The 12,010-nt window shown below is 44.7% G+C and overlaps 3 protein-coding genes across 10 annotated transcripts in view; all 3 read left to right on the top strand.

Moving 5' to 3' along the window:
• LOC125452503 (4-galactosyl-N-acetylglucosaminide 3-alpha-L-fucosyltransferase 9-like) overlaps positions 1–12,010 on the top strand; it is a 152,944-nt gene that overhangs the window by 12,465 nt on the left and 128,469 nt on the right. Inside the window, exon 1 of one of the 6 annotated variants that reach the window (XM_059645358.1) lies at positions 5,312–5,409. The exons of the other annotated variants lie outside the window; for them this stretch is intronic. The gene's annotated coding sequence lies outside the window, so the exon portion shown is untranslated. Of the gene's footprint in view, positions 1–5,311; positions 5,410–12,010 lie in introns of those variants that run through there. 6 annotated transcript variants of the gene reach the window in all.
• Positions 1–12,010, top strand: part of LOC132205974 (4-galactosyl-N-acetylglucosaminide 3-alpha-L-fucosyltransferase 9-like) — a 131,773-nt gene that overhangs the window by 12,422 nt on the left and 107,341 nt on the right. Inside the window, exon 1 of one of the 2 annotated variants that reach the window (XM_048531018.2) lies at positions 1,303–1,318. The exons of the other annotated variant lie outside the window; for it this stretch is intronic. The gene's annotated coding sequence lies outside the window, so the exon portion shown is untranslated. Of the gene's footprint in view, positions 1–1,302; positions 1,319–12,010 lie in introns of those variants that run through there. 2 annotated transcript variants of the gene reach the window in all.
• Positions 1–12,010, top strand: part of LOC125452502 (4-galactosyl-N-acetylglucosaminide 3-alpha-L-fucosyltransferase 9-like) — a 92,448-nt gene that overhangs the window by 12,448 nt on the left and 67,990 nt on the right. The gene's annotated exons all lie outside the window — the stretch shown is intronic.

Genomic DNA, 12,010 nt, shown 5'->3' with positions numbered 1-12,010 from the left:
ACGTTTCGGGCCTAGACCCTTCATCAGAGAGGGGGATGGGGAGAGGGAACTGGAATAAATAGGGAGAGAGGGGGAGGCGGACCGAAGATGGAGAGTAAAGAAGATAGGTGGAGAGAGTATAGGTGGGGAGGTAGGGAGGGGATAGGTCAATTCTCCAATTCTGACCTGATTTAGTGCTACATGTTTCTATTTGAAGACTTTGTCCTTTCTAGTCATTCTCTAATTCCTATTCCCAATGCCATTATCCTTCACTATTATTCTTTCCTTTCTCTTTAACATTCCAAAAATGCATTCACATGAAACGTCAACCCAACCCCAACTGAAAACGTTTTGACAAAGTCCACTCTATGCCATAGATATTTGATGTGCTAGCGCACCAGGCCAGGTAAACTGAAAGGGGGTAAAGACTGTCCCAATGGATCAGTTCTCTCATCCTCGATACTGTCACCAGTATCCTAGGAATCAAAAACCATTCCCTCCTCACTGCTCTTTGACCTTCTCATTCAACTCCCTGATCTTGTCTACTCTGTTCTAATGTGCCTAAAATAATCTAAAGTCATCTAAAGCAAATTAATCTGTGCTTTTAATTCAGCTCATAGCTGCTCATGATTTCATTTTTAGACCTCCCAATGTTGTTGGTACCGTGTGTACCCGTTAGGCAATTTCAAAGCTCACCCTTTCTGCCATTGGGCTTTATATCACACTTATCTGCCCCTTACCATAGACAGTATCAGAAGTACTTAACCAAAGAGTTGTGACAGCCTGGAGGAACAAATTCTGCAGATAATCCTTTTTCCTCCCTGTCGTACTGCAGTACTTAAAGCCCAGGTTTTAACTCATCTGAGCTGCAGACACTGACTGTGGATTGTGATAGTGTCTACACATCTCCAAAGCTATAGCTGCCACACATCATTTGCCTTTCCATCTTTAATGAGTTTAATTTGATGTATTGATTTCAAGCTTAAGTTTTACTCAATAATTATTCATAATTGTAGTCAGAACTTTAGGTAAACTAAAATTTTCCTTACAATATTTTTATCTCCCCCATGCAAGATAAACCTACAGCTGCAGAAAATTAGTGCCTCTCTATCTGCTCTGTTCTTATACATTTATTCATATGCTTGTTGTCAGAATCACACAATTGAAATTTGTAATTTTGTAGCTTGGCATTTCAAGAAAGAGGAGGACAAGTATTCATTGACTAATTACTCATTTATTTTACAGACAAAGAAAGACTGCAGTTGCTGGACAAACAGGAGGCTGGAAGAGCACAGCAAACCAGGCAGCATCTGGAGGAAAGGAACAGCCAACGTTTCCGGTATTACCCTTCTTCAAGACTGGATGTGGGGTTGGGGGGGAGCTGCAGATAAAGCGGGGGAGGGAGGGATGGCAGCAGAATGCTGGTGATAGGTGGACACCAGTAGTAGGTATGACCTGATTGGTCAATGGAAGGGCTGAATCCAGTTGGTGCCTGGAAGGCAGGGTCAGTAGGTGGAATGGTAGGGAGGAGGTGGGGCTGGGAGGGAAGCCGGGGAGTGGGTGGGAAGGTTATTTGAAATTGAATTCAGTGTTAAGTCCTCTGGGCTGTCATGTGCCCAGACGGAAGGTAAGGCGTTGCTCTTCAAATTTGTGTCTGAGTTGCTGCGAAACTGGAGGAGGCCAAGGATGGACATATCAGAGGGGGATTTGGGGGGTGGGGTGGGGGTGTTGAAATGGGTGGCGACCAGGAGGTTAGCTTGGCCATTACGAGTCAGTTGGAGATGCCCAGTGAAACGATCATCTAGTCTACGTTTGGTCTCACCGATGTCAAGAAGACCACTTTGGGAGTATCAGATGCAATAGACTAGGTTGGAGCAGATGCAGGTGAAACTTTGTATCACCAGGGAGGACTGTTTAGGGCCCAGAATGGAGATGAGGGTGGTGGTGTGTGGGTGGGTGTTGCATCTTTTACAATTACAGGGGAAGATACCAGGGTGGGGGTGGGGGGCGGCGATTTGAAGTGGTTGGTGAGGAGTGTGGCACAAACAAAGAAGTGGTGAAGGGAATGGTCCTTGTGAATAGCAGAGTAGGTGGTAGGGTCTAATTGGAGTTGGCGAAAGTTTTTGGGAATGATACGTTGGATGTGGAGGCTCATGTTGTGAGGAAAGGGTGACCCTATCTTTAGTATGTTTGAAGAGAGGTGGGTGGCTAAGATCTGTGGAGCAGGGAATGGAGGGGGTGGGGTGGAGCCTGTCTGGATGACACAGGGGGAAAAAGAGCATTATTTGAGAAAGGTGAACATTCGGGATGCTTGGGAGTGGAACATCTCCTCCTCCGAGCAGATGCGACAGAGACGGAGGATTTGGGAAGGCAGGATGGAGTTTTTGCAGGACTAGGGTGGGTGAAGGTATAGTCTAGGTAGTTATGAGAGTTTGTGGGTTTAAAGAAAATATTGGTCTGTAAAGTGTCGCTAGGAACGGAAATGGAAAGGTCAAGGAAAGGGAGCGAGGGAGGTGTCTGAGATAGACCAAGTGAATTTGAGGGTGAAGCGGAAGTTGTTAGTGAAGTCAGTTGACTTCTCTAGTTCAGCCAGGTGCAGAGTGCTGTACTGATCGAGTCATTGATGTAATGGCAGGGTTGATGTGATGGTGGAAGAGTTGGGGAACGGCACCTGTATAAGTACTGAAGCGGGACTGTTCGACCTAACCAAGGCAGACAGGCATTGCTGGGGCCCATGTGATTGCTCAAGGTTACCCCTTGGATTTGAAGAAAGTGGGAAGAATTGAAGGAAAATTTATTGAGCACTAGTTCAGCGATGCAGAGGAGGGTGTGGGTAGGGGTTGGGGATGGCTGGATGGGTCTGTTGGAGAGGAAAAAACTGAGGGCCTATAGGCCATCCTTGTGTGGTATGGACGTATTTAGGAATTGTACATTCATAGTAAAGGGAACTGGAAGTATCCAAAGAGGTAGAGGGTGTGGTTTGTGTCCCAGATGTAGCTGGGGAGTACCTAGACCAACGGGCAGAGAATGGAGACAAGGTAGGAAGATATGGATTCAGTGGGGCAAGAGCATGTTGAGACGATGGGTTGGCTGGGGTAGTTGGGCCGGTGGATCTGGGAGAGCAGGTAGAACCGGGCAGTACGGGGCTTGGGGACTATAAGGCTGGAGGCAATGGAGGGAACGTTACCGGATTTTCTCTACCCCCCTCACCCATTCCAATCTCTCCCCCTCCATATGTGCAGCACTCCACTCTCTCTACACCAATCTCCATTTCACCATCAAACCCACTGACAATGGTGGGGCAGTGGTGGTCTGGAGGATGGACCTCAATGTCTCAGAGGCCGATTGCCAACTCTCCGACACCATGTCCTATCTCCCCCTTGACCACAACCCCACCTTGGCCCACCAAACCACCGTCTTCCACACTGTCCATGACCTCATCACTTCCGGTAACCTTCCCTCCATCGCCTCCAGCCTTATAGTCCCCAAGTCCCGCACTGCCCAGTTCTACCTGGTCCCCAAGGTCCACAATTCCAACGACCTCAGCCAACCCATCGTCTCTGCATGCACCCGTCCCACCGAATCCAACTCTTCCTACCTTGATTCCATTCTCTTCTCCTCGGTCCAGGCCCTCCCCACCTATATCCAGGTCGCAAAACGTGCTGTCCACCTCCTTGGAAACTTACAGTTCCCTGGCGCCCAGCGCTTCATCTTTATATCGATGTACATCCCTAAACATCCCATATCTCACAAGGATGGCCTACACACCCTCAGTTTATTCTTCTCCAACAGACCCATCCAGCCATTCCCAACCGATACCATCCTCCACCTAGCCGAACTAGTCCTCACCCACAAAAACTTTTCCTTCAACTTCCCTTCCTGCTTTCTTCAAATCCAGGGGATTGTCATGGGCGCTCACATTGGCCCCAGCCATGCCTGTCTGTTCATCGGTTATGTCGAACAATCCCACTTCAGTACTTACACCAATTCTGCTCCGCAGCTCTTTCACCGTTACATCAATGACTACATCAGTGCTGCATCCTGCACCCAGTCTGACATGGAGCAGTTCACTGACTTCACTACCAACTTCCACCCCACCCTCAAATTCCCTTGGTCTATCTCTGACACCTCTCTCCCCTTTCTTGACCTGTCTGTTCCCAGTTCTGGTGGCAGTTTATGGACCGACATTTACTATAAACCCATAGACTCCAATAACTACCTAGACTATATCTCCTCCCACCTTGTATCCAGCAAAAACTCCATCTTGTTTTCCCAATTCCTCAGTCTCCATTACATCCACTCTGACGAGGAGATGTTCCATACACAAGCACATGAATGTCCCCCTTTTTCAAGCAATGTTTTTTTTCCTCTGAGATCATACCCTCCACCACACTTCTTCTATTACCCGCTCCACAACTCTAAACCATTCACCTCCCTTCAAACATAATAAAGACAGGGCGGCTCTTTCCTTACTTTTCACCCCACCAGCCTCAGCATCCAAAGTATTGTCCTCAAACACTGCCAACTCCAGTTAGACCCCACCATCCAAAACATCTTGCCCTCCCCATCCCTATCTGCCTTCCGCGATGACTGTTCCCTTCACCACTTCTTTGTTTGTGCCACACTCCCCATCAACCACCCCAACCTACTCGGTACATTCCCCTGTAACTGTGAAGATGCAACACCTGCCCACACACCACCTCCCTCACCTCCCTCCAGGGAACCTAAACAGCCCTTCCAGATGAGACAGAGCTTATCCTGCATCTCCTCCAACTTAATCTATTGCATCTGGTGCTTCTGACATGGTCTTCCCTACATCGCTGAGACCAAACATAGACTAGGTGACCATTTCACTGAGCATCTCTGCCTGCTGCGTAACGGCCAGCCTAACCTCCTGGTCACCGCCCATTTCAAAACCACCCCCTGCCCCACACCTGGAAACACCCTCTGACATGTCTATCCTCAGCTTCCTCGAGTGTCGCAATAATTCGGAATGCAAATTTGAGGAACTACACCTTATCTTCCGTCTGGACATCCTACAGCCCAGAGAACTTGACATTTGAGTTCTCCCAATTTCAAATAACCTTACCAACCATTCCTTGGCTCCCTTTCCAGCCCCGCCTCTGCCCTTCCATTCCACCTCTGACCCTCTCTTCCACCAGCCACCAACCAGATTCATCCCTCTCATCGACCAACCAGGTTGTACCAATACCCTCCCAGTGTCCACCATTCCACCACCCCCGCTCCTCTATCCTCTTTATCTGCAGCTCCCACTACCCCCACATCCAGTCCTGCTGATGGGTAATATCTCAATTATTGACTTCTCCTTTCCTCCAGATGCTGTCTGGCTTGCTGTGTTCTTCCAGCTTCATGGTTGCCTATTCATCTGTTTTACTCTGACACTGTGTTAATTTATTTTGAGCATGATTGGTGAGCCTGTGCACTTCCCACACTTCCCTATTTGTTCTGACTCTGCTGGGGATCTTTTATGCTTGCGGCCAATCTCATTCTATTTTTGTACTTCCTGCTGCTACCACACATTTTTAGTCACTGCTGACCTTGTCGAATTTTGGCTGTCACTGCTGCTACCATTTTTTAAAATATCTCTCCACAGGTCTCACCTATTCAGACCATAAGATATTAGTGGTTTTCCGTCTCAGCATAAGTGAATTTTTAACTGTTTTATTCATTTCAACTACTGTCTCAAATAGTTGGATCTGAAAATCAGAAGTTAAAGATGGCATACCTGAAACCTTTTACCTGGGTGTAAAACAGAAGCAAACTTCAGTGACAATATTTACAGAAACATTAGTCCTACTCCTCTTTGAGGTGTTTGTTGTAGTTTCAATATTGTAATTTAGCTGACTAACATTTGTTTGAGGAACAGAGTAAAAAGAATAGAATTGAGCTCATCAAGACTTTTTGGCTATTCAATTAGACCATGGTTGATCAACTACCTCAGCATCACTTTTCTGTATTATCTCCATTTGCCTTAATATCACTAGACTCCAGGAATCCATCAATTTCTGTCTTGAACATGTGCAATGATTGAATTTCCACAGGCTTCTGTGGTACAGAATGCCAAAGGTTCACCACCATCTGAGAGGCGAGTTCTTCCTTGTCTTAGTCTTACATGGTCTGCCCTTTATTTTTACGTTCTGTCTCTTGGTTTTAGATTGACCAGCCAGTTAAATATCTCATCTATACTCAACCTGAAAGAATTGTGTAAGCTTTAATGAAGTCACTGTAGCGAATACATACCCAGCATCATCAATCTCTTCTCATAAGGCAATCCTGCCATAATAAGTATTAATCTGGTGAAACTCCATCACACTCTCTCTATGGCTTGCATATCTATCATAGATAAGAGGACAAAGAATAAAAAATTGTACAATACAGGAACAGGCCCTTTGACTCACCAAGATTGTGCTGACACACAATGCCTTTCTAAACTAAAATATTTTTGTCCATAACCCCCATTGCGCATTTATAAATCTGTCAAGATACCTCTTAAACATTGCTAATGTATCTGCCTCCACCATTTCCTCTGGTAGCACATTCCATGCACTTGCCATCCTCTGTGTGAAAACAAAAATTGCCTCTCATGTCTCCTTTAAATGTAACCTCTTTTACCTTAAACCTGTGTCACCTAGTATTTGACATTTCTACCCTGGTAAAAAAGACTCCGAGGGTCCATTCTATTCATACCTCTCATAATTTTGTGACCTTCTATCAGACTGCACCTCATCCTTTGACATTCAAGTGAAAACAAATTAAGTTTGTCCAATCTCTCATCATATCTAATACCCTGTAATCCAGGCAGCATCCTGGTAAATTGTTTCTGTAACCTCTCCAAAGCTTCCACATCCCACTGGTAGTGTGGTGAGCAGAATTGCATGCATTGCTCCAAATGTGGCCTAACTGAAGTTGTGTACGACTGCAACATGGCTTGCTAGTTTTTATACTGTGTGCCCCTGAATGATGAAGGCAAGCATGCCATATGCCTTCTTGACTACCTTATCCATTTATGTTGCCACTTTCAGGAAACCGTGGACCTGTTTATTGATACCACTAAGGGTTCTGCCAATCACTGTATACCTCCCTCCTGCATTTGAGCTCCCAAATTGCATCACCTTGCATTTGTCTGGATTTAATTCCATCTGCCATTCCCCTACCCATCAGGTCCTGGGGACTTGTCTACCTTAATGCTTTTCAAAACACCCAAGCACTTCCTTATTTATATTACTTATATATTTACTTATTTCACGTGTATTTTTTTACATGATACAGCGAAATGCGTTGTACAGTGTTGCCACTCTCCAGCGCTCTCTTAAATCACAGAGAATAAACCAAACATAGAACACAAAGGCAGAAAAATAAAGAAATAACGTCTCACTTTGCAGTCCAAAAATATCAACATACCCCTCCCCAAGGGGAATTCAACTCAAAAAGTAAGATTATGCTTCAGTTATTCAGTGCATGCATGAGTCAACATGCAGAATACCATATTCAGGACTCATCACCTCATTTAAGGGAGGAAGTAGATGTGATGGAATGAGCTCAGAGAGGGTTTATCACAAAAACACCTGGAATGAATGGGTTGTCTAATGAGGAAAGGCTGGACAGACGAGGCTTGGATTTGCTGGAGTTCAGAATAGTAAGAGGTCACCTGATTGAAACCTAAAAGACCTTGTGTGGTGTTGACAGGGTAAATGTGGAGAGGATGTTTCCATTTATGGGAGAATTTAAAACTAGGAGACACAGTTGAAGAATCGGGGTGACTCACAAAATGGGTATGAGGTGAATGTTTTTTCACTGAGTATTAAGAATCTTTGGAGCTGTTCTTGAAAAGATGGTGGAATCAGATTTCTTGAAGTTCTTGTTGAGAAATTCTTGTGAAAGGGTATCAGGAATAGGCAGGAATGTAGCTTTGAGGCCACAATCAGATTAGCCATGATCTTGCTGAAACTTTCAAGCTGGTTTGAGAGGATGAAAGCCTCACTGTCGCTCATTCATGTGGGGAGGTGATAGCCTAGTGGTATTATCACGAGACTATTAATCCAGAAACTCAGCTAATGTTCTGGGGACCTGAGTTTGAATCCTGCCATGGTAGATGATGGAATTGGATTGTGTTTTTAAAAAAAATCTGGAATTAAGTATCAACTGATGACCGGGATAGTTGGAAAAACCTATCTGGCTCACTAATGTCCTTCAGGGAAGGAAATCTGTCATCGTCAGTTGGTTTGGCTGACATGTGACACTAGACCCACAGCAAAGTGGTTGACTTTCAACTGTTCTTTGAAACAGCTTACCAAGCCATCGCAGCAAGGGATGAGCAACAAATGCTGGCCAGTGAGTGAAGTTCATGGCTCCCAGATGCACAAAAATTGACTCTTAAGTACAGTGTCTTCAGCTGGTTAGTAACATCCTGTTCCTCACACGTAGTACTTATTGGCCAATTAAGCCAATTCTCTGGGATATTCCAGTTGCCCATGGGCTTCACACCGACAAGAAGCGATGCTGCTGCCATGTGCACATGTTGTCTCTCTCTCAATGTCTCTGAAGTTGATGATCAAATCAAATGTATCTCTGATACATTGTATGTTGTTATATGTACTTTGGAAAGGGATAGGTGTGTACCACTGGGCAAGAGTTATAGCTGGGGGAAAGGCAATTACGATGAGATTAGGCAAGATTTAGGGAGCATAGGATGGGGAAGGAAACTGCAGTGGATGGGCACATTAGAAATGTGGAGCTTATTCAAGGAAAAGCTCTTGTGTGTCCTAGATAAGTATGTGCCTGTCAGGCAGGGAGGAAGCTGTAGAGTGCGGGAGCCGTGGTTTACGAAGGAGGTGGAATCTCTGGTCAAGAGGAAGAAGAAGGCTTATGTTAGGATGAGATGTGAACGCTCAGTTAGGGTGCTTGAGGGTTACAAGGTATCCAGGAAAGACCTAAAGAGAGAGCGCAGAAGAGCCAGGAGGAGACATGAGAAATTGTTGGCGGATAGGATCAGGGTAAACCCTAAGGCTTTCTATAGGTATTTAAGGAATAAAAGAATGACGAGAGTAAGATTAGGGCAAATCAAGGATAGAGTGGGAAGTTGTGTGTGGAGTCAGAGGAGATAGGGGAAGCACTAAATGAATATTTTTTGACAGTATTCACTCTAGAAAACGACAATGTTGTCGAGGAGAATACTGAGATACAGGCTACTAGACAAGGTGGGATTGAGGTTCATAAGGAATAGGTATTAGAAATCCTATAGAGTGCGAAGAATAGATAAGTCCCCTGGGCCGGATGGGATTTATCCTAGGATCCTCTGGGAAGCCAGGGAGGAGATTGCCGTGCCTTTGGCATTGACCTTTAACACATCATTGTCTACAGGAATAGTACCAGAAGACTGGAGGATAGCAAATATGGTTCCTCTGTTCAAGAAGGGGAGTAGAGACAACCCTGGTAATTATAGACCAGTGAGCCTTACTTCAGTTGTTGGTAAAGTGTTGGTAAAGGTTATAAGAGAAAGGATTTATAATCATCTAGAAAAGAATAAATTGATTAGGGATAGTCAGCACGGTTTTGTGAAGGGTAGGTCGTGCCTCACAAACCTTATTGAGTTCTTTGAGAAGGTGGCCAAACAGGTAGATGAGAGTAAACTGGTTGATGTGGTGTATATGGATTTCAGCAAGGCGTTCAATAAGGTTCCCCACAGTAGGCTATTGTACAAAATGCGGAGGAATGGGATTGTGGGAGACATAGCAGTTTGGATCGGAAATTGGCTTGCTGAAAGAAGACAGAGGGTGGTAGTTGATGGGAAATGTTCATCCTGGAGACCAGTTACTAGTGGTGTACCGCAAGGGTCGGTGTTGGGTCCACTGCTGTTCGTCATTTTTATAAATGACCTGGATGAGCGCGTAGAAGGATGGGTTAGTAAATTTGCAGACGACAGTAAGGTCGGTGGAGTTGTGGATACTGACGAAGGATGTTGTAGGTTACAGAGAGACATATATAAGCTGCAGATCTGGGCTGAGAGGTGGCAAATGGAGTTTAATGCTGACAAGTGTGAGGTGATGCAGTTTGGAAGGAGTAACCGGAAGGCAAAGTACAGGGCTAATGGTAAGATTTTTGGTAGTGTAGATGAGCAGAGAGATCTCGGTGTCCATGTACACCGATCCTTGAAAGTTGCCACCCAGGTTGACAGGGCTGTTAAGAAGGCATACAGTGTTTTAGCTTTTATTAATAGAGGGATCGAGTTCCAGAACCATGACGCTATGCTGCAGCTGTACAAAACTCCGGTGCGGCCACACTTGGAGTATTGCATACAGTTCTGGTCACCGCATTATAAGAAGGATATGGAAGCTTTGGAAAGGGTGCAGAGGAGATTTACTAGGATGTTGCCTGGTATGGAGGGAAGGTCTTACGAGGAAAGGCTGAGGGACTTGAGGCTGTTTTCATTAGAGAGAAAAAGGTTGAGAGGTGACTTAATTGAGACATATAAAATAATCGGAGGGTTAGATAGGGTGGATAGGGAGAGCCTTTTTCCTAGGATGGTGACGGTGAGCATGAGGGGGCATAGCTTTCGATTGAGGGGTGAAAGATATAGGACAGATGTCAGAGGTAGTTTCTTTACTCAGAGAGTAGTAAGGGTATGGAACACTTTGCCTGCAACGGTAGTAGATTTGCCAACTTTAGGTACATTTAAGTCGTCATTGGATAAGCGTATGGACATACATGGAATAGTGTAGGTTAGATGGGCTTCAGATTGGTATGACAGATCGGCACAACATCGAGGGCCGAAGGGCCTGTACTGTGCTGTAATGCTCTATGTTCTATGTTCTTTGTTCAATGTCAAAGTACCTTTGGTCATCAAGATCTAAAACATTGAATCTGTTTCTCTCAACAACTGCTGCCTCACCTGCTGAGTGTCCCCAGTGTTTTTAGTTTCTTATTACCGATTTCTATCTGAAATACACTGTGACAATAACTCTATGCCTTTGCCTCAACAAAATATAAATTAAAAATGAAAAATGTTGATATAGCTTTTTAAAAAAATCTTCTTAATATTTTAATAGGATCTGCTAAATCCCACTTTGAACAGCTTGGTCCCTGACTCTGTTACTCGCTGCATCTGGACAAGAACCCAAAGCAGCACCAAGGCTGGGTAAACACTGATAAAATTAGGCAAATAATTCAATGACACGGCTGCATCCTCATTTACAAATTCCTGATGTTGCCTTCCTGAAAAATAGAATTGGACACCATTCTGAATATTCAGAGATCAGAGGTTGAAGACTAGATTTTGATCCAGGCCTACCCTCAAGTCAACCACTCATGCAGTGCAAACCAAAGATCACTGAAGCTAGGCTGAAGAATGAATGGAAATTAGGTGGTGGGCTCCATTAGCGTATTGGGTGTCAGCTGCTGGTGCTGGAAACGGCTCTATGATGAGTTCTTCTTCAAACACTGCTCATTCAATTTTAGGGTCAGAAGGTGGGTGAACGTAGGAAAGAGCTACAATGAAGGACTGGCACAGCAGAGGAAGCACTAGTTGTGCCCCAGGTAGATATTTCTGTTCCACGTGAAGGATTTTTGTAATAAATAATGCACTTGTCTGTTGCTGGTCGCCAGAGTTAGTGGGAGGGATGCAGGCACTGAAGAAAGTAGACTTCATACTTGCCTCTTTCTCATCACCAACAAAAATTCAAAATGCTGCTTATGCAATTTAGTTTATATACTTTAATTACTTAGAATAATTTCTATATATTGTAGCACTTACTGTGGTTATTGAATGCTCGAAGAATATGCATCTAAATTTATAGAATACAGATGTGAAGATGGATGAACACAGCAGACCAAGCAGCATCAGAGGAGCAGGAAAGCTGACGTTTTGGCTCGAGACTCTACTTCAGAAATGGGGGAGGGGAAGGGGATTCTGAAATAAATAGGGAGAGAGGGGGAGGCAGACAAAAGATGGATAAAGGAGAAGATAGGGTGAGAGAAGATAGACAGATCAAAGAGGTGGGGTTAGAGCCAGTGA

This window comes from Stegostoma tigrinum, chromosome 4 (assembly GCF_030684315.1).
Source record: "Stegostoma tigrinum isolate sSteTig4 chromosome 4, sSteTig4.hap1, whole genome shotgun sequence".
Taxonomy (NCBI): Eukaryota; Metazoa; Chordata; class Chondrichthyes; order Orectolobiformes; family Stegostomatidae; genus Stegostoma; species Stegostoma tigrinum.
The sequence above is the reverse complement of the archived record's forward strand: the minus strand, read 5'-3'. Positions and strand labels throughout refer to the sequence as shown.